The following is a 19493-nucleotide window of genomic DNA, read 5'->3' as shown; positions in this document are numbered from 1 at the left end:
TAGACGGCCCAGCTCTTGCCACGGCTCGGCTCTCACATCTGCAGGTTTGTTTGTTTATGAGCTTCTCTATGGCTCCCAGGGCTGCGAGTGCCTTGCAGACACGCGTGTTGAGCCTCACTACACCCTTGTGAGGTCGGGATGTGTTTGTCATCCTTCTTTTACAGGGCAGGAACTGAGAACCAGATGTTTTGGTTTGGGAGAGCCCATAGACAATGGCCGTTCTGCCAGGAGCAGCCCCAAAGTACTGAGGTGTCCCTGGAGAGGAGGACAAAGAGCCACATGGGCTCATCAGCTGTGACAGCCCCAGCAGGCACAAAGCCATGGGAATTGCCCCTCTGCACTAAAATGTGTCCCAAAAGGAGCCTGGTGGATCCCTGGCTGGTCCCCACACTCTTCAGAAAGCCGAGGGCATGGCTCCAAGCTCCAGCACGCATCCCCTGGGATGGCTGTCCCCAGAGGTACCCCACACAGGGTGCTGCCACTGCAGATGCAGCAGCACCAGTTTAAAAAAGTAAAAGATAGAGTGACAGTGCCTGGTAGTTTTCTGCTGGAAAAAAAAGATTTTGGGTAAGTATCCAGGTCAGCAGGCTGTGTGGAGATAATCAAAAGCGACACTGCTGGTGAGCAGGACCTGAGCTCTGCCAGCTTCCCCGGCTTGTCTCTGAGGCTGCTGGATGAACCAGCCAGGAAAACAGGGCTACCACTTAGTTTTCTTTGGAGGTTGATTCTTTATTCCTATCATTCCTATGTGAGGTGCCTCAGGGTGATTTTATTTTTTCTCTGTGACAACCCAGGAGAAATATTTTTTTTTAAGCAGCCCATGTGGGACCAAGTTTGACTGTAGCCGTAGTGCAGTACGATATTCAGCCAGTAAGCTCAGACAGGTAGGAAAGCCGTCTGGACTTTTTCACTTTGCAATGCTGTGTGTATGCTTGCAGCTCTGTTTGAATGTGTTGTTATTGTATTCGTAATAAATACTAGAGCTGTGAGAAATGTCTATAACCAAACCCAAACCAGGTGAAACTCCCCTGATTTTGGGTTTCATTACAAACTCAAGGCTCAGGCCAGGTTTGTTGAGGTTCATGAACCTCTCTCTGAAGCTGGGCTCAGTTTCAAGCAATCCTGGGCCAAGTTTCAGGCAAATCTCGGCCAAGTTTTGAGTAAATTTGGAACAAGTTTTAGGTGAATAAGAGATGGTTTATGATTTTAGGTTGAAACCATACAAACCATGGACTCTTTGCTTGGTTTCAACCTGTAACCAGGAAATCTTGGCACTTTAGCTGAGTTTCACTTTGATTTTGAATTTTGACCGTAAAAACAAAACAGCTAGAGCAAAGAGGTGAGTCCCAAGAACAAACCACACAAGAACTAGTTCACAGGGTGGGAGCCCAAAGCCCTGCACTGAGTATATGCCTGTGATGCCGCACCAGCAGCGGGGTGTGTTCCCCCCCACCACAGGTGATGCCGTGCATGTCCAGCTGTCAGTCTGACATGGCTTGTGCTGCCCCAGTGAATCCTCCAAATAATTTAGCCTTCCACAAGCTCTTAATTTGAAGTTGCATGTGCAATTTCCAAGCCTGGAGTGCATTGACTTTAGGTTTGGCTTATGCAATAAAGATCCAGTCCATACTGCGTGTTTGCATTTTGAAGAGTAAATTCAGCTAAGGAATCTGAAAAGGGGAATGAGACTCATGGTCCTCGTCCTCATGTTGCATTTAAACATGGCTCACATCCAAGCACATGGTGGGGAAATGGACTTCCTACCTGAATTGCTGAGATTCAAAGCAATGTGGTGCCAGTTCTCCAGCTTAAAACTGCCCAACAGGGTTATGGGTCTTGGCTTGCCAGCTCTGCCACGGCACAGATACCTTAAAGATGAAAAAGAGCTGAAAACACTTTTCATACAGATTTCTTTAGATTCATTCAGGCACTTTAAAGGGATCTCCAGACATAAACTTGTCTTTTTAAATAAAAAAATATATATCATCATTAAACCCCTTGATCATGAGATTCTTTTTGCGCCAAACAAACTGTAGATGGAAAATATTTGAGCAGGAGCTGGCTTCAACTATCAGGCAAAATATGAACAGCTGAACTGGGAATATAAGTGCTGAGTCCAGAGAAGAAGGTGATAGCACAAGTCGCTGCTGCTTTGAGGAACACGTGATAGGAGGGATGGGCAGGAAGAGAGGAGGAAGGTGCCAGCACAGAGCAGACGAGGAATATGAAGGGAACCACACTGTCAGTCTGTATTCACATCAGTGCAAAGCTGAAACAACAGGAAACTGGGAGAGCAGAAAAAGGGAATGAGCAACTCGGCAGTGCTGGCTCTGCAGGGCAGCTGCTCAAAAAAGACTTTTTGATGTGAATCAACAGCCATCTGCCCTCATGGTAGACAGCTCCACAAGGCTACCAGCCTTAATGCAAAGCCTTCCGCATGGGCTGACACTCCTGAGCCAACCAGCACAGTTTTTATTCTTGGGGTACAAACGTGGCCTGACAGACCATGAGGCCAGAGCTGGAAAATCCCAAGTGGAGAGTCAGCCATGAGAGCTGCTGTATGGCATGGCAAATCTTGGGTGAGAGATGGGCAGAGGTCCTGAGGAGACCTGATCTTTATTTTTAAATCATGTATCATGTCTGTGTTGCGTGGATTAAGACTGAATGCAACACCCAGCAATGAAAGGAAAGGAGGAAAAAAAAGGCTGAAAAATATCTGCTACACGTGTTTTCAGAGCAAAGGCAAGATGCTGCGTACCAGGAAGCAGAACTGTATTTCAAAAGTTCACTCTTCAACAAAGCCAGTTCTGTGTGAACTTGCCCATTATGCATTTGTCCTGTAATTTGATTATGTCATTTAGGAGACCAAATTTATTAAAGATCATGTCACCCATATATATGTCTACTACACACTCCTATATCCCAAAACATGCTGGGAACAAGAGTGGTTTTTGCTCCACAGTGACAGCACAGATAAAACCACAGGAGGAAATTGTGGGTCCCAACATGACCACGAGGCCCAGGTTGAAGGCCAAGTCTGGCAGGAGTTGCACAACCTGGTGAAAAAGACGATTATTTGTGTTGGGCTCATTTATGCTAACAGACAGCACAGTCTGGAGTTCCCCACAGACCAGCCTGGAATTCATTTAAAAAATAAAGAATTAGTAAAGGATTTACACAGGGGGACCTCTCCACTAGCGCCCTAAGCATTAAATACCTCCTGTCCTGCATGATATCTAACCAGGAGCAGGCCTATGAGAGAAGCAGCTGAACATTATGCTTTGAGCACCAGATGGGAAGGCAGGGCAAAAGAGAAAGAAATGCTGGCTTTACTGTCAGCTGAACCCCCATCTGTGCAAAATCTGCAAGTAACCAAACTCCATTTGCTGTGAGTCTCAGCAGTGCCACCAGCTCATCGCAGCCAGGCAGTAGCCCTCTCGTCAAATCTACTGCAACAACAAAGTCCTGAAATAATAACTAGGTATTCTGCCACGTCCGAGCTGCTGCGATCGATGCTCAAGTTGCCACTTCATAGCACACACTGCTTCAGCACGGTCCGTCACGCATTGATGGAACTTGTCTGCTACTTGTGCAGAAGGAGCCACGTACCGTGAGGCTTTTGTACATCTGCTCCAGAGACAGAGCTCACATGCAGAGAGATCAGCTACGGGCCTGCAGCCAGTCATTTCATTAATGCAGAAATAGCATCCTCAAGGCAACAGCAGTGTAAAGGCTAACAAAGTACCTCCAACTGCCAGAAAGAAAATGCATATTAATGCACAGAATTATGTTCTATGTGGGCATGGATCACGATACTAGTTGTTGCCCCTTTTTCTTTCCTTGGAAATAAGAACAAAAGTGAAAGCCAAGAGTTATTTTGTGTCCTTTTAGTCTAGATTTGTCCAGATCTGCCCTTCCTGGGTAAATACCTTTAGCAGCAAGTCGGTTTGGTGGAGGGTCACTCTGCGTATGCTTCACTGCTCCAAAGATATGTCAGCAAACTGATCTCTTGTGACCCAGGGTCCTGCTCAGAATAGTTGGATTATGTTTATAAAGTGAAATAAGAAAGATGATGGTTGATCAGAGTAATATAAACTATGGCATGGAAAATGAATTTTGAGTGAATTGCACAGATAAATCATTTATCCTCACCAATACCCTCTCTATGTTTCTTATCCTGGTAATTGAGACCATGTGTTGTGCTGCAAACAATAACTATGGGAAATTACTCATGATTCTTCCTTCATAAACTTGGGAAATGAAAGTGATGGGAAGTATGATCATCTTAATTTTTTTTTATGTTAACAGCTCTAAATTATTAGGGTGGGAAGAAAATGTCAATAGAACATAAAAGTGCTTTGTGTAGTGTTCACATTTGCTCATACTTTCAAATCCACTGTGGCTTATTAGTTCATGGGAAAAATGACAAAAAGGAATAAAACCCAGAAAATGAATCCAGTATCAACATCTTGCCTCTATAGTAACAGAGAAATTGTAACTTGTGGGTAAAAAGTGACAATATTAGGAAATGTTTGTTAGGCAATTGTGGTGATTAACTCCCTCCTTCCACTGGTACCTCCAGCTTCCCCTCAGCCTGACACATTCCTACAGATTAAAGAGTGCCCGTTGCTCTGCGCTGCTCCTTGTATTAGAATCCTGGAGCTAGTGAGGCCCTTAACCTCTGTTTCTAGAGTTTATTGCTCAGCTGTAAAAAATTCTCCCAGGGCTGAAACTTGACAGAAAAATGTCTCCGCCTGGGAGGAGTTTCTGTTCTGAGTTTGGTTTGAATTAGTTCAGCCCTTTTCCACTTGCAGTAGGACAATGGAGCAGAATTCCCTCTCTCTCCTTGTTTTTTTCTTTTTAAATAAAGTGAACATCCTACCAGGGCAGTATACATGGCAAGCAGCACGCAGACCACAACCTACAGACTACCGCAGCTGTAGCACAGGGTCAGCGCTGGCCGCTGCAGCAGTTTCCCTGCCTGCACAGACGCTGGCTGAGGCAGTGGCTTGTGCCGTCTCTGTGCCAAGGCTGCTGAGGGCCAGCCGGGAAAGTCCACCCTACTATTGCTCGAGGGACCAGCTTGCTGCGATGCAGAGCTACTCGGCCACACCTCCATGGGGCTTTTGGCTTTTCACAGAGTTGGCTGGCATGCATGCCTGTCCTCCTGTGATGGAGGCACAAGTCAGCCCCGCTCGGCACCGGGCTTACAGTGGAGTACCGGGTGGTAGGTTTCCCGGATAAAGGGCTTGGAAGCTGCTCTCTGCAGACCTCGGCCCGAGCCAGGGGATTCATTTCTAGAAGCAAGAGTGCTAGATCTATTACACTTCTGCATGGGATGCCTGTGGGGCTGGTAAATCTATTATAACAGTCAGTGCTTTATGAATGAAGTCCAGCCCCACCAAAGTCAATGGCAAAACTCCCATTGAATTCACTGGAACAATATTTTACCCTGAATCCTCAAAGTGCCCCTGGGATCTCACCCGTGCTCAGCACAGCCATGCACAGCTCCAGTGGGAGAAAGGAAAGCAGAGAGCAGAGAAGGGCCCTGGTGCTCCCTCAGCTGGGCCTGGGTCCTGCTCAGACAGATGTGCTGAGAATATCACTTTGGCAATCCCAACAGGCCTGGGTGTGAGATAGGTGTTGTGCAGCTGAAGTGGCTGACGAAGATACTTTGGCATAGAAACAGAACTTTATAGGTCAGTGGAGTTTTGCCCTGAGCTCTCAGAGGGCCAGAGCGTAAGTAACAAACAAATAAAAATTTCTGTGGATGGAGAGATGTCCCACCCGCCCAGGAGTGCCTTGACCCTGTGCCAGTAATCCAGCCTCCATAGTCACTTCTCTGTGTGCATTTAATTGACTGAAGAGCTACTTAATATCATCCAGAACTGCTTATAAAATTAAATGTTACTAAACATAAGGGCAGACTCATAATACTTGCCAACACTTATTTCAATAATGATGCTATACTTGCCACTCCACAGATCTGACCTGTCACTTGAGAACTCAAATGACCCATAACTTAACATGTTTTATCCACCTATAAATTCAGGCAGGTTCATTACCTCGACCTGGCACACTATGTCATATTCTGTCCAACTCTTTTACAACCATGTAATTGTTTCCTGCTCATACACTTTCCCATCACCCCAGCACGTATGGCCCCCGGTGACAATGTTTTCTCATCTACCTGAGTAAATGAACAAGATCAGCATCTTATTCCAGAAAACAGAGTTAAAGACATAAATTGCTGTTATTTAACAGCTATTTCACAAGTTTCTTCATGTTTTGCCAACTCTCCCATATCTTACCATTTGCTAAGCTGACCAAAAGGTTTTCTGTATTTTTGGCTTCAAGCAGCCTTTTCTCTTTGACAGCTACTTTACAGTCGCTCTCCCACTGATCACAGGTGAGCTTATCTCTAAACTGCACTGCGAGATTTCTGGTATCTGGAGTTCTTTCAACACTGATAATGGGGTGGGAGTTCAAATCTGAAATAAGCAGTCTGGCACCTTAAAGGCATGGCATTAGCATGGATTTTTTTTGATATCTAGGAAGAGCCAAGGTTCAGTCAGATTTAGTCCCCACATGGACAGAGCATCGGTAGCAGCTCTTTCCCATGTGCTGCAGTCTAATACAGGTGAAGCTCATGCTGCATCCTTTCATTTGGGTGGCAACTAATCCAACCTCTCCTTCACTGTTGGCTTTCCTGAAAGGCATATATGAGCTCAGCAGCTGCTAGACATTTACTGCTTGGTTCAGTTTGGCTGAAGCTGAGCAGTGGCTTTGCACTTTTACTAGAAGACATTTAGGCATACATACAGAGAAAGCAACTGGGAGTACTGAAGTTAGCTTATGGCTTATAGTCACCATGAAAAAGTTCAACTGTACAGCACTTGACACAATTTCAACCAATGCTGTATGAGGGGTTCCTTTCCACTCCCCCTCATTACAGAAGCTAATTAGGAAAGTGTTTCTTACTTTTTTTTTTTAACCTAAAGTGCTATAAATATCTCTTTAAAAAGAAAAAAAAAAAAGAGTCCTTTGAACACCTTGCACTGTGATACCACAGAGGTTTTTACTTAGAGCCAAATACTTATCAGATTGGACTCTGAAGATCATTCCATTATTTTTATTTCCTATTTTGCCCCTTTGAATACACAGAGTTTCTTTCTGCTTTTTACAGTGATTTCACAGGTTGCTTCCTGACATTACATGGTATCAGAAGCGTTGCTCCAAGGAATGAAATGGTGCCCAAAAGTATGCCACCTAGCCTAGCATGTGAACTCCTTCATAGTTTTCCACAGTACCTGGTCCCTTCAGGTTAGAAGTAGGTGGCATAAAGCCAAATTTCTTTTTCAGGAAGGATAGAAATATAACTCTCAGTACTGCATAGTCTAGTATTATGCACCAAACAAAAGGCACTTGCTTGTGCTCCTTTGCAGAGAGGCAGGAAATGACCCTGTGTCTGCAATCTGCTCTGGGACCTGATTTGACTTTTTAGTCTCACCTGGTCTTCAGGATGTTAAGACAGAAAACAGTTAACATCTATGGATGCCACATACATGGGTGGGAAAGGGTGAGCTGTGCTTATGGCACTTGGAGCTTGAGGAGCTCAAATAACTACATGGTTTATTTTGAGCAGCTGCATGAAATAGATCTTGCCGGCAGCTCTGAAGTTTAGAGGTAATTGCAAAGTGGGATGAGTGAGGCGTTAAATAGAAAGAAACATATTCTATGAAGTCCAGAGTAAGTACATGCAGCCCTTGTGGTCCTATCACTCTGCCTGATTTGGGAAGCTGAATGTATTTATTCACTCCTTGGAGCAATAAAAATCTCTTTGTCCCACAGAGTGGCAGTCCAGTGGTGTTTAAAAGTTACCTTTTCAAAAATTAATTCATTTGTTTACAGATACCACTAAGAGGAGTTGTAGTTGAAGACTAAATAAAATCATTCTAGATGGAAGTATGATACCCATTTTCAGAGGAATAAGATAATGTAGTGAATACAACAGCTAGCTGGAGAAGTAACAATGCAAGGACTAAATTCTTCACTGATTAGTGTGCAAATCAAATACTAAGAAAGATTGCTGGTATTGCGATATCCAGAGAAGGATGATCTACTGTAAAATAACTTTGTAGCTTAGATTTTATTGTTTAACATTTAAAAACCTTTCAGAAAGCAGATTGTTACAGAGAGGAATAGCAGCCCTAGCAGAGAGTGGGCAGACTTTTAGTGAACTCTCCCTGCAAGTTTCCAATCAATGAATTCAAATTGTTTTTTTATTTTGCAGTCATTTGTCTGGTATATTCAGCGTGATACCTAACAGTTGTTTTTCAAATTTTGTAGTGCAAATCTTTCCTGCTTGGTAAAAAAAAATCTTTATATAACCTTTGGAAATTGCATAAGCAAGAAATGGCTGTTAACAGCTGCAAATGTTTATGTGGCTCTCCTGTGCTGGAGCATGCTGGCAATTAAAGGTAGTTAGCAGGAGACTGGCTGGTGTAAACATCTGCAGCCAATAATTGCAGCCAGTTCTCATTCCTCTACTTTCTAAGGATTTGTAGTATTGTTGAGCTGGTCTGGTGAAGAAAACATGATCAGTATGCTCAGGATTTTGAGCTACTGAAGAAGATGTAAGTAGGTTCTGTTTTCTTCTAGTCTAAGCTGTTGTTATAGCTGGAGTAAAGTCTCGCTTTGCAGGTTATGAACCAGTTTGGTTGCTAAAAGACTATGAGAAATAAGCAATGAATCATGTGAAGCCTAAGTTCATGGAGTAATTCAAAAGACTCTTCTAGCTTAAAAATCTAATTTTCTAAGACTGAAATGATTTCTCAGCAAAAGCTTCATTTATCAGTAGGGCATGTGGGGAGGGGAAAGGAATAGCTCTTGATCATTGCTGCTGTTTGGTTTATGGGCTGAAAACACCAAGTAAGAGAGAGCAATATCCAACCTGAGAATGATACTCCTTAGCCACATTAAGGCAAGCAATGCTCTGCAGTGCTCAGTCCCAGCTGCTCTCCTGTCCGTGGCCTGTTTCCCATAGCTGGGGAAGCACCAGTGTTACGAACTTCACTGACAGATTGCAGAGGGCTCTAATGTCTAGGTACATCACTGCAAGTGAAAGGTTGCAGATTCCCTTTTCCTTTTGTACTATGCATGGCTGCCAGATGGGGATTTAGTACTTATTTGTGTGTTGATAATTAAAGTGTTTGTGACACTAAAGGACAAATCGCTCTCCCCTGGAAATTAAGCACTCATGCTACAACCTCCTGATCCTTAGTGAGTATTACATTAGTCAATTTGTGGCTAGCCCAGTAACTCAATAGCAGCAAATTATGTAGTTATGTGGGAACTATGGTTTTTGGAACAGGCTGATGTTCCCAAGCTCAGGCCCAGCATTGCTAGGGTGTGTCATCTGTGTGAGGCACTTAGTGGAAAGAAAAAGCTGCGAAGCCACAGCCTCTAGTGATTTCTGGAGATCAAAATAGCAGCAATATTGCATTAAGGGAATAATGGGAACAAACAGAACCATTTCTCCGCCAAGAACTTTTCTCTGTAGTGAGAGACTGATTGCTTAAATGGGGCTTTCAGTTGACACTATGTTCAATTACCTGTTTTACCAATGACTATTTTAGGTTTAAACATGACAAGTCTAAGAGAGGATTTGTGCTGACCAAATGTCCTATCTGTGCCTTTGACTCCATGCTTGGAAGTTTTACAGGACCCAGTACAGGTGACTGGAAAAGATTATTTCATTTTTGTGGGATAATGAGTGAAAGAAACTTCTGACTTGTGGCAGAAGCAAGTCTTAGTCCCGGTCTCCACTTACACTTGTGCTGGATTTAGTCTACTGCTGGATTAAGGGTAGCTACCAGAATCTCAGCCCGCCATTCCCATGTCAGTCCAGATCGAAGGAAGGAGAGGGATGACATCTGAGCCTAAGACTCAAAATATTTCTCTCCATTCACTGCAAAAATATTTTTGCTGTTAAGTGCCAGTCTGAATGCCACCAATTTTAGCAGTCAGTCTCCCACTGTATTTTTGAAAATTGCAGCTACCTTCAGTACTTACTTAACAGCCTAGTGCTTCTTCATGCTTTCTAATGCATTCAAACTTCAAATTTACTCTAGAAATTAGAGAGAAAACTGGATTGTGGTCAAGCCAAGTAATAACATGCTGAAGTCATAAGAAACATTCAAAAAAATACCAATATGGCTTTGAAAAATAGCAATTTATTTGTTACTAAGTGCCAGATTCTGCTCTGCCTCGCATACCTTTGCAGTTTGATTCACTAAATATCAGGGATGCTGGCCTGCATGGACCCCTTACAGTCAGCATTCAGCTCGGAGGAAGGTTTCTCCTCAGGGCTGTTCTGCAGCAGATGGAAAGGTCTGGAATCTAAGATACCTTCCTAAGCCACAGAGCGAAGTGTGTTTATGTGTGTGGGTCCCCCTGAATTCCAAGAGATATAATGGTGCTGGGGTTTTTATTTTATACAATAACAAAAGAGGTGGCTTTAGTTTTATGCTTATTGATGTAAGCAAACACATACACTTTGTAAGAAGTGCTTGAATTATTGTATAGCTGTGTCCAAGGCTACCATATCTAACATGTCTTTCAGAGCCAAGATTCTTGTCCAAGAACCCACCCAAAACTTTACTGTATGAAGCAATAATGGGACCCACTGATTCATCATTTGATGAAACCAGGAATGCCCAGTATTGCCCAACAGAAGGTTACATAGGGCCCTAATGAAGTGTTTCTCTTGCATAAAAGGGACCAGATGTAGCCAACCTCATGAGAAACAGAGTTGTGACCTGCTGTGATTTCCCACTGGGCAAAGTTTCTTTCAGATCTGAGAAATTGCTCCAGCTGAGTCAGAATATTCCTCTGGTACCACCATGCCTCCGCAGGCTAGATTTCTATATTCAGATCTGGGTTGCCTTAGGCTATGTTCTACCATGTTTCATTTAGTTACTGTATTGGCAAAATATCTTTAGACTTTGCAAACTGTTGGAAACCTGACTGCTAGCTGAAGACCTCTGCTCTATGGACCAACAGAAACTGTTCACAAGCTGGTTCTGCCCTAGAGGCTTGTGGTGTATCTCATGTGGAGAATCAAGCCTTGTCATTTTGCCCAAGTTTTGGATGACAAGAGAGATTGCAAATCTTCCTGCTGTACTTTGAGGTAGAACTGTAACTGTGTTTGGCCCAGAAGTAACTCCAGTGGCAACAGGGTGAAGTAGAAAGCCTGGTCTTTCAACTGAAGAACAACTGTGATGAAGTAGCTCTTGTGAGCTTGTACCGATCTTAACAGCAGGATGTGCTGTAGCAAAAAGGCAGTAGGCTTCTGATAGTAACAGACTAGGCGAAGAATAGAGAAGAAATACTGACACGTTTGTTGCTGACTGAGGATTTCTAGATGAATTCCTGCATCTCCTAATGAACTAAAGTCTTCAGGCCAGCCATGGAAACTTATAAATCCAAACAATATCTTGGGTAAATGGTACAGTAAATGGTTATGCACTTCTGCATTGAAGTAAGCAGCATGCTGACATCCATTGCAGTTACTATGTATTGATGCAAGTGTTTCAGGGAATTCTGGTGTTAAGGGGCAGAATAAACCCAACTAGCATGATGGGGCATGTTCACATTGGCATTCTGGTTGCCTGTCACCCCATACTAGAGTTATTTGCTCAGTGGTATTAGTTATCCTGAATTCCAAACCAGACCTTTATTAAAGCTTCCAGGAAAGCAACAGCACTGTGGATGTCAACAGGGCCTTCAGCAAAGCCACAGAATAAAATTATAGATGGAAAAGACCCGTTAGGTCATCTACTCAACCCATCACCCAATGCAGGATTGTTCTTTGTGGTGTGCTTTTTCCCTCTTTTGTCTGCATCAAGCCAAAGGGGATTCCACAGCTTCCCTGGGGAGACTATGACATAGCTGACTAGTTCTTGCCTTTAGGAATAACTTTCAGTCTGTGAAATAACAGAAGCATTCTATGTTTCATTTTGATGGAGAAAATGAACTCTGAGAGAAGGACCCCGAGTCTTATGACTATACTGCATCTCAGATGTAATTCTATATTAATCACTTCTTGTATACAGATCATATGAGGCTAAATGTGTCCCACCCCACAGCTGTCTCTTTCAGTAATTATTCCTTAGACAGATTTTGTCATTTTTCAGTAGTAAGTAGTGCACAAACCATGAACAATTGCATTTCACTTGGCAAACATTCAGAATTTGCCCCAACTTGTGTTTGAAGTGTTCTGTCTGACTCTCGCTCCTTTTAATTGTGCCAAAGTTCTTTGGCAATTTGTGATCTAGTGTCGCAGAAACCTATAAAAATTAATTCCAACATATTTTCTTTAGGTGAATTAAAAACACTCAACAGATGTTTACTAAAACCAACTGCATTTGTAGATAGAAGACTCTTGACAGCTATTGATTTAAGACTTCCAAATGTTTTCATTCAAATCCCTTGGGCACCTACTGTTGGTCAATCATAACTTTCTGGCATTTTGATCTCTTGCAAGGAAATGCTTCTGGCCAAATATACGAATGTGATTTTTGACCTTGGGTATTGGGCATTAACAAACATGAATCCAATTATTATTTTTTTTCAGAGGGAATGAAATAGGTCCATAGCTATTAAAACATGCAATCCTCTGACTTCTGTTGAAGATCTTTGTGCATATAAACTGTTGAAGTTGACTAAGGAGAGAGTTTTAAAACAATGCCAGTACCCTTAGCTACAATGAACATTCTGTATTGGTTTCACAGTTCTCAGCTACTGAAAATTATATTTACCATACAGGATAACTTTAAAAATATTAGTTGTAGAGCTATGGAAGACCATGATTAGTATTGTGATTGAGTTGTGCTTTACACAACAAGGATTCAGAAGAAGCCTTTGTTTGACTGCCACTTTGGCTATGGGGAAAGGGGGGGAATGTGAATATCCAACATGTCTGTCTTAGCAGTTGGATGTCATTTTCTTTTGTTTAGCATTTGCACAGTGTTCTGTGTAATGTAGGAATGCAATAAAGCTTTGCTAGCAATAGCACCAGACTTTGGGAACATGCACAGGCCAGTGAGACTATGTAATATATTTTATCATAAAGCAGCAGTAGAAGAGGCAATTTAATAGACCTATGATGGAGTGGTAACAAAGGGGGCTTCCCTGGACTATTGGCATAGGCTTTATAGTACTAAACCAGGTGTTTTGCCCTTAGGTCTAATTTTTATTCTAATGCCTAATTTGTAAGCACTTTTCCTTTGCACCAGTTAAATAGAGCTTCAATTATTTCTCTGTTGTTCGTTAGAAGTGAGCAAGTTTCACGTGAATCTTTCAACTACCTATTTAAAACTCCTACCATTGCCTGTTAGCTGATGGTGCACCTAGAAAGTGAAAGTTTGGCAAACCAGAAGGTAGAGATCAATGAGCAAAGGCATGAGGGGAAAAGGTGCTATCCAGGGAGATCCTAAGGGATCATAAGATATGAGTTAAGCCTTAGCTTTCTCCGTATCTGCTCAATTTGCACAGTCACAGTATTTGTAATAAATCCCAGTATCATTCCTAACCTGGGTTAGTACCAACAACATAGTGTCATGATTAACAGTCCACTCACAGCCAGACAGCCCTAATTTCAATGTTACGTTGTTTTTTCTGATCTGTGGCTCTAGAGGCATTTGGTGTTCTCCAACAACTCAAATATAATGGAAGCTAGAAGAATAACCCATTTGCTGGGCAGATGTTGCTAGCACGCTGCTTTATCAGTGCATGTTTTTGCGCACCAGCCCAACACTGGAATAAAGCTGACTCTTCCAGACAACCATGGCTGTGGCTTTGCATGAATTTCGTTAGCCTGAGTGCCAGCTTAAACAGACCCTATCCCTCCCCTCATCCAGCTGTTCTGTTATTTTGGCTGCTACTCAAAATTTCTTGGAATAATTGCAAATGACTAATAATTTTTCATTTAGCTTGTATGCAATCCTGGCATCAGTGATCATTTTCATGCTTTAATATATACATAGCCATGCCTTCAACACACATTCTGAACATTTGAATAGCAAACTTCAGGATAGGGGGACAGAGGTGGAGTCCAATTTGTTGTTGTTATTATTAATGTAGGTTCTCATAGTTTTAAAATCAACTTTACTGCTAGAAAATAATGATGTAAAAATAAATAGGCAGGTCCTGTTGGCAAGCAGGTGCCCAGGAGCAGACAGGACTGAAAAAATCCAGAATCCTGCTATAGGAACCAAACTACTCAGGAAGTGGCCAAGCTGTGTTTTTTCTACTCAGTCTAGGCTGTGCCATAAACTCTAAGCATCTTGAAGGTCATATAAATAAAAAGTAAATGCAAACAGAGGCTATTTCTTCCACACAGCAGACTTCCCAGCCTGCTCAAGATACAATGGTGAAAGCTTGCCTGTTTTGACGACTAGTCAGTGTTACTCAGCTGGCATTTGAGAAAGTTGCAAACAGCAGTGTGGAGGCTCTGTGCAGGTGACCTGGGGTGGGACACAACATATGCCATGCTTCCAGAAATTCCCTCTTTAAAAGCACTCTTAAAGCCTCTCTTAGCTAGAAACTGATAACAAGATGTACAGTGCTGCACTTGGGTGAGGAATGACGTTCTGACAAAAACACCAGTACCTCGCTGCCTCCTTGAAGCAGCAGTTTGGCTTTTCATTTGATAGCAGTTTTCCAGGCAGTTTTTCCTGGAGAATTTTTATTAGTGTAATTGATACAGTTAATATAAAACAAACAAACAAACAAACACAAACCCACAAAAAAACCCCACCAAACACAAAACCAAAAACCCCACCCCAAAACCAAAAATCTCACCAAGATGATGAAGTGGGAGCTTTCAGTCCATTCTGACTCAGCTGTCGTCTCCTCTTCACATCCAGGGAGGGCAATGAGTTCTCTGTTGCTGGATCCATGATTTCCTGGCATTGTCACAACTCCTTTTTCAGTTTTCTCACATTGCTAATGCCTTAATGCAAATTGAGAAGAATGGTAAGAAGAGGACCAAAATACCAAGCTTTCCCCCCTAACAAAAGACCTCCTCCTTTTCTTTGACTGCTGCCAGCCTATGTTTTGCTATGATACACTGTCGTAGGATAGGATGGAAGAAAAATATTCTTGCAGAATTTAAATGGCTTGGATTACCTGTAATGCTGACAGTTTGGCTCAGTGCCAGCAGTAACTTCTACATGGCAGTGCAGGAAAGTGAGACTGGTGTTACGTGTTCACCGCTGTGAAAACCTGACAAGTGGGACCCCTTGATGCCGTCCTACACCCTAAGGAAGGGTACCTGTAATTTGGTAATGATCAAAGTGCAAGCTAGTGCAAGCAGGAAGGTTGTGGTCAGGACTGAGGTGTGTTAGCAAGGCAGCACTTGATACTACGCGCTGCCTTGCTTGCTAGACATGGCACAATCAGCTTAGCTGCAAAGGAAAGGCGAAGTTTTCTTCCAACTAGGACACATAGTTATTTTGTCTTGGACACTTGGAGACAACCTTTCAGACTAGGAATCCATAAACCACAAAATACTTGTGTTAAAAGAATCTAGCCAAAAATACTACATTCATGACTGTTTTTTTCTTTTTCCTTTTACAAAACAAAAACAAACAAATTCCTTTGCTGTAATCAACAGTAGTCAAAAGATAACTTTCTTCAGTTCAAGGATATCAACTTTAAATGTTAAGGCTATAAGTAATATTAATTGATACAAACCTCTTATTTCTGCTACAAAAGTTACTATACAAATGTTTTCTAAAAAGCTAATGATTAATATTACATTTTTGTGATGTAATGAAAAAAACATCAAAGTCTAAGGGGAAACAAGTAAGTATGCATATACAGCTCACATGTTTATTTAAGCATACTTTACATATTGAAATACAGTAGTTACTTTCTGGATGAGGGCTCTCAAATTATAAAATTAATCTGTCAGGTTTTCAGACTTGGCAGGGTAAAAGGCTTTCTTGCTGTGTTCTAACAGAGTAGGGGAAAAGCATCAGTTCAGTGGCAAAGAGCTAAATAAGCACACAGTTAATGGAGGGAAAGTTTAGGAAAATAATTACATTAATTCACTTCAGATCTGATCCTGCAACCTTTAACCATGCAATGACATTCTTTGTCCAGCAGCAGACCCAAATTTACACTTTGCAGAATCACATCCTTACTGAGGTGGAGATTGCCAAATAGCTGTTAGTGAGGGAAGTGCCATGTGTGCCAATTCTAGAAACCAGTAAGGCAGTACAGCCTGCCCTATATTTTTTCAGACTTTTGGTACCTTACATAACTAGGTGCAAAATACTTATTTTTATTTCTGATTCTTTTCTTTGGAAGTGCAGTCATGTGCAATCAGATGGAATAAGTGTGCTGATAATTTTCCTTCAGAAATTGTAATGGTTAGCGATGTGGACACTTTTCTTTTTAGGCAGAAACCATGAGGCACTGAAGCAAGCATTCACTTTTCTTGCACTTGAGGTCACAAATTTATGCAAGTCAAAAATGTTGGGCCTGCCAAAAACATCATGCTACACTCCACCAAATAAAAGGACACTGTTATTCTTACAAGGAAAGGTTTGACAGGACAGGAAATAGGCAGGGTCATAGAAGTTTACTTAATACCGAAACTTGTTTAACTATCTTTAAGCCAAAATACAATAATAGTTATTTTTTAAAAAAATTAGAAGAGTGGGGGGAGTGAAGACATATACAAGAGCATTGGACTGTGCTGTTACCAGAGTAGCAACCAAAAGAGAAACTAGGGAACCGTAACAAAAATTCACATAACTCAGGTTCCTATATGTCACCTGCCTTTACTGGGTTAACATGTATTAAGTAAGTTTGAATTTATGTCCTGAACTTGCAGTGAGAGGTATCTGATTTGGAGAATCCAATGAAGAGTTTACCGAGCTATACACTACTTTTCATTACAATACAATCCTTAAGTAGACTGCGTTCCACTTAAAGGAATGGAGGAAGGGGGAGAAAGAAGAGAGTGAATATGAAAGATAGGAAAAATGTTGCTGTTCATTACAATTTTCCATTTTTGTTGAAACACGGCAGGAGAGCAAAGCCACAGGCTTCTCTACTGCTCTTGCATGCCAGGAGGGATTATGCAAACACTGCAACCACCCAAATCTTATTTAAATTATAGTCATTGTTCCCCCTTTAATGGTTATACTTTTGCCTGCTTTCACTCAAATATTGCTGCATCTTGCTTTCCGCCAACACAGTCCCAATGGGAGTCATCAACTCTTAATTACAGATGAACATATCTTTGAAAAATACCTCTGGAAAAAAGAGGAAAAGAAGGCAAACTTTAAGTGCCATCTAGTGGCTCAGCTACTAAAAGACATTAAATAGATCCAAAAAATTCTTAATGTACCACAAAATAATGTAACAGTAGCTGAACAGAGGAAGCAGTGCTTTAATTCACAACCACTAAAGACCAGGTTAATACTTTGGGGAACCAAGAAAAGGCCTAAAGATCAATGGTATCATTACCATAATTTTTAAGATTTTTGACTCTAAGTGGAGAGTTCAAATGGTAGGAATCATCTAGTCATCATGTGTTCCTTCAAGACCCTTATCAGCTTCTGCCTCAGTAAGGAAATACAAGTTGTATGTATTTCAGTCCAAATCAGGAAACAAGACCCTTTCACATCTCAAAATAGAACCCAAACCATGGAGGTGAATCTGGAGCCAGGCATCTGAATTCAGAAGTTTGCATTCTCCTCCAAATTCACCTGGGGTTGAAGGCCAGATGTTCTTGGTCTCTATTTGTAATAAGTCAAATCCATTTCTAAAAGAAAGGAGGCAGATTGTTAGTTTGTAATGCCCTTTTCCTTTCCTTGCAGGAAAAAGCCATTTTCTGATGTAGATGAGAATTCCCAACAAATTGTTTTCCATTATAAAAGCTCTGTATTCCATTTAGACAGACGAAGTTCCACAAGATCACTCCCAAAGCTTTAGGTAACTCCTCTTGGAGATAATGTGATAATGTCACCTCTTCTACAACAGCAGGTGACAGTTTAAACTTAAATAGCTTTGTCTGAACCTGTTCAGTGATAATGGAGAGCAGCCCAACATTGTTTTTATTCAATGTAATTTTCTTTGGGTTATTTTTTTACAAATAGCATTATACTTTGGGCTTGCTTTGGAGCTCTAAATCTCTTCAGTTTCATACCTATAGTAAGCCCTGGGGATCACACCTCGGTGACAGTTCTGGAGACAAGAATCTGTCTAGACAGAAGTAAGGCCTATACATGTTAGTGTCTAGCTTCTCATGAGATTACCTGCTCAAGCATGTCGTTCAGTCAATGACACACTTGTCCAGTTTTTCACTGAATTACAAAACTCATTTACAACTAGTGAATTTAGGCAGAAGGGTAGATCTCAGATAAAGTAATGAACAAGATCAACATTTCCCAGTCTTCCTTTTGCTAATATAAACATTTTTAAACATTCTGATTTTTTTTTTAAGAGGATCAAGTGTGCTAATTAAAGCTTAAAATGTACCATTACAAAGCGGGAAATTTAAACCTTGCTGAAGAAGTGCCAGTCTATATTCTTCCTGTTGCTTATAGGGAGAGGGTGAGTTGTATGAGCAAGAGCTGGGGGAAGTCAAAAGCTAGCTTCTGCAACAAATACCATTCTGTGCCTCCTGTGTACGTTTGCCAGATACCGAGATAAAATACGTCTGTAGCATAGGTAACATTAATGGAAAAAGGGAATGTTAAAGTAATTTGGAGGGTATTACTTTTCATGTTAATAAAATTGTGAGACTTTCTTTTTAAAAAAATAAAAGAAAAAAAAAGGGAGGAGAGATGTAGGCAGCATAGTTTGAACGAGAAAGTAGCAAATACTGTTCTAAGAACTCTCTACTCACTACCAATACAAGAAGTTTCTACAGGTTTCAATACAGGCCCTAGTCTGCTGTAGCAAGTATCAACTTAAGATAGTATTTGTCTTCTGGAAGTATTTGTCTTCTATAGATTTGCTATTCATATTGACGCCAAACCCCAACACTACAAAAGGAATTATCAGAATTTGTTACCCTAGTGTAATGGTTTGATGGACAGGGAGGAGTTCAGCATAGAGGTGAGCTTGAAAGCATTTCCATTGTTTCAGATAGACTTTTCCAAGGTCCTACTGAGAAAAGCCTTGCAGTAATCTTAAACTTATATGCTTCTCTAGGTAAGTATTGAGAAATGATGAAAAGGAACTTAACTATACCAATTTTCAAAATAAGTGAGCCCTTTTTGGTAATGATACTTAATGGTCTGTTTGTTGACAACTTAGAGCAGGAATGGATTTGTAAATCTGTTTCTTCCTCAAGCGTGTAAGATAGCTTCTGAGATAGTGCTTTTTCTAGCAAATACTATTGCTTCTTACTTCAGAATCTGGAGTATTAGTATTACTTTAAAAAATGGCAATTAGATCAGTTTCCAGCA

At 41.4% G+C, this 19493-nt stretch overlaps 1 long non-coding RNA gene across 1 annotated transcript; it reads right to left on the bottom strand.

Annotated features, from left to right (window-relative positions):
- Positions 1–1703: 1703 nt before the first annotated feature.
- LOC142603569 (uncharacterized) lies at positions 1704–15534 on the bottom strand. Its single transcript, XR_012837511.1, has 3 exons — positions 15193–15534; positions 14866–15016; positions 1704–1868 (listed from the first exon to the last, which is right to left on the bottom strand). It is a non-coding gene; the product is annotated as an uncharacterized LOC142603569 (long non-coding RNA).
- Between the last annotated feature and the right edge of the window lie 3959 nt (positions 15535–19493).

Source organism: Balearica regulorum, chromosome 12 (assembly GCF_011004875.1).
Source record: "Balearica regulorum gibbericeps isolate bBalReg1 chromosome 12, bBalReg1.pri, whole genome shotgun sequence".
NCBI classification, from domain to species: Eukaryota; Metazoa; Chordata; class Aves; order Gruiformes; family Gruidae; genus Balearica; species Balearica regulorum.
Note: the sequence above shows the minus strand (reverse complement) of the source record. Positions and strands in the feature narration are given on the sequence as shown.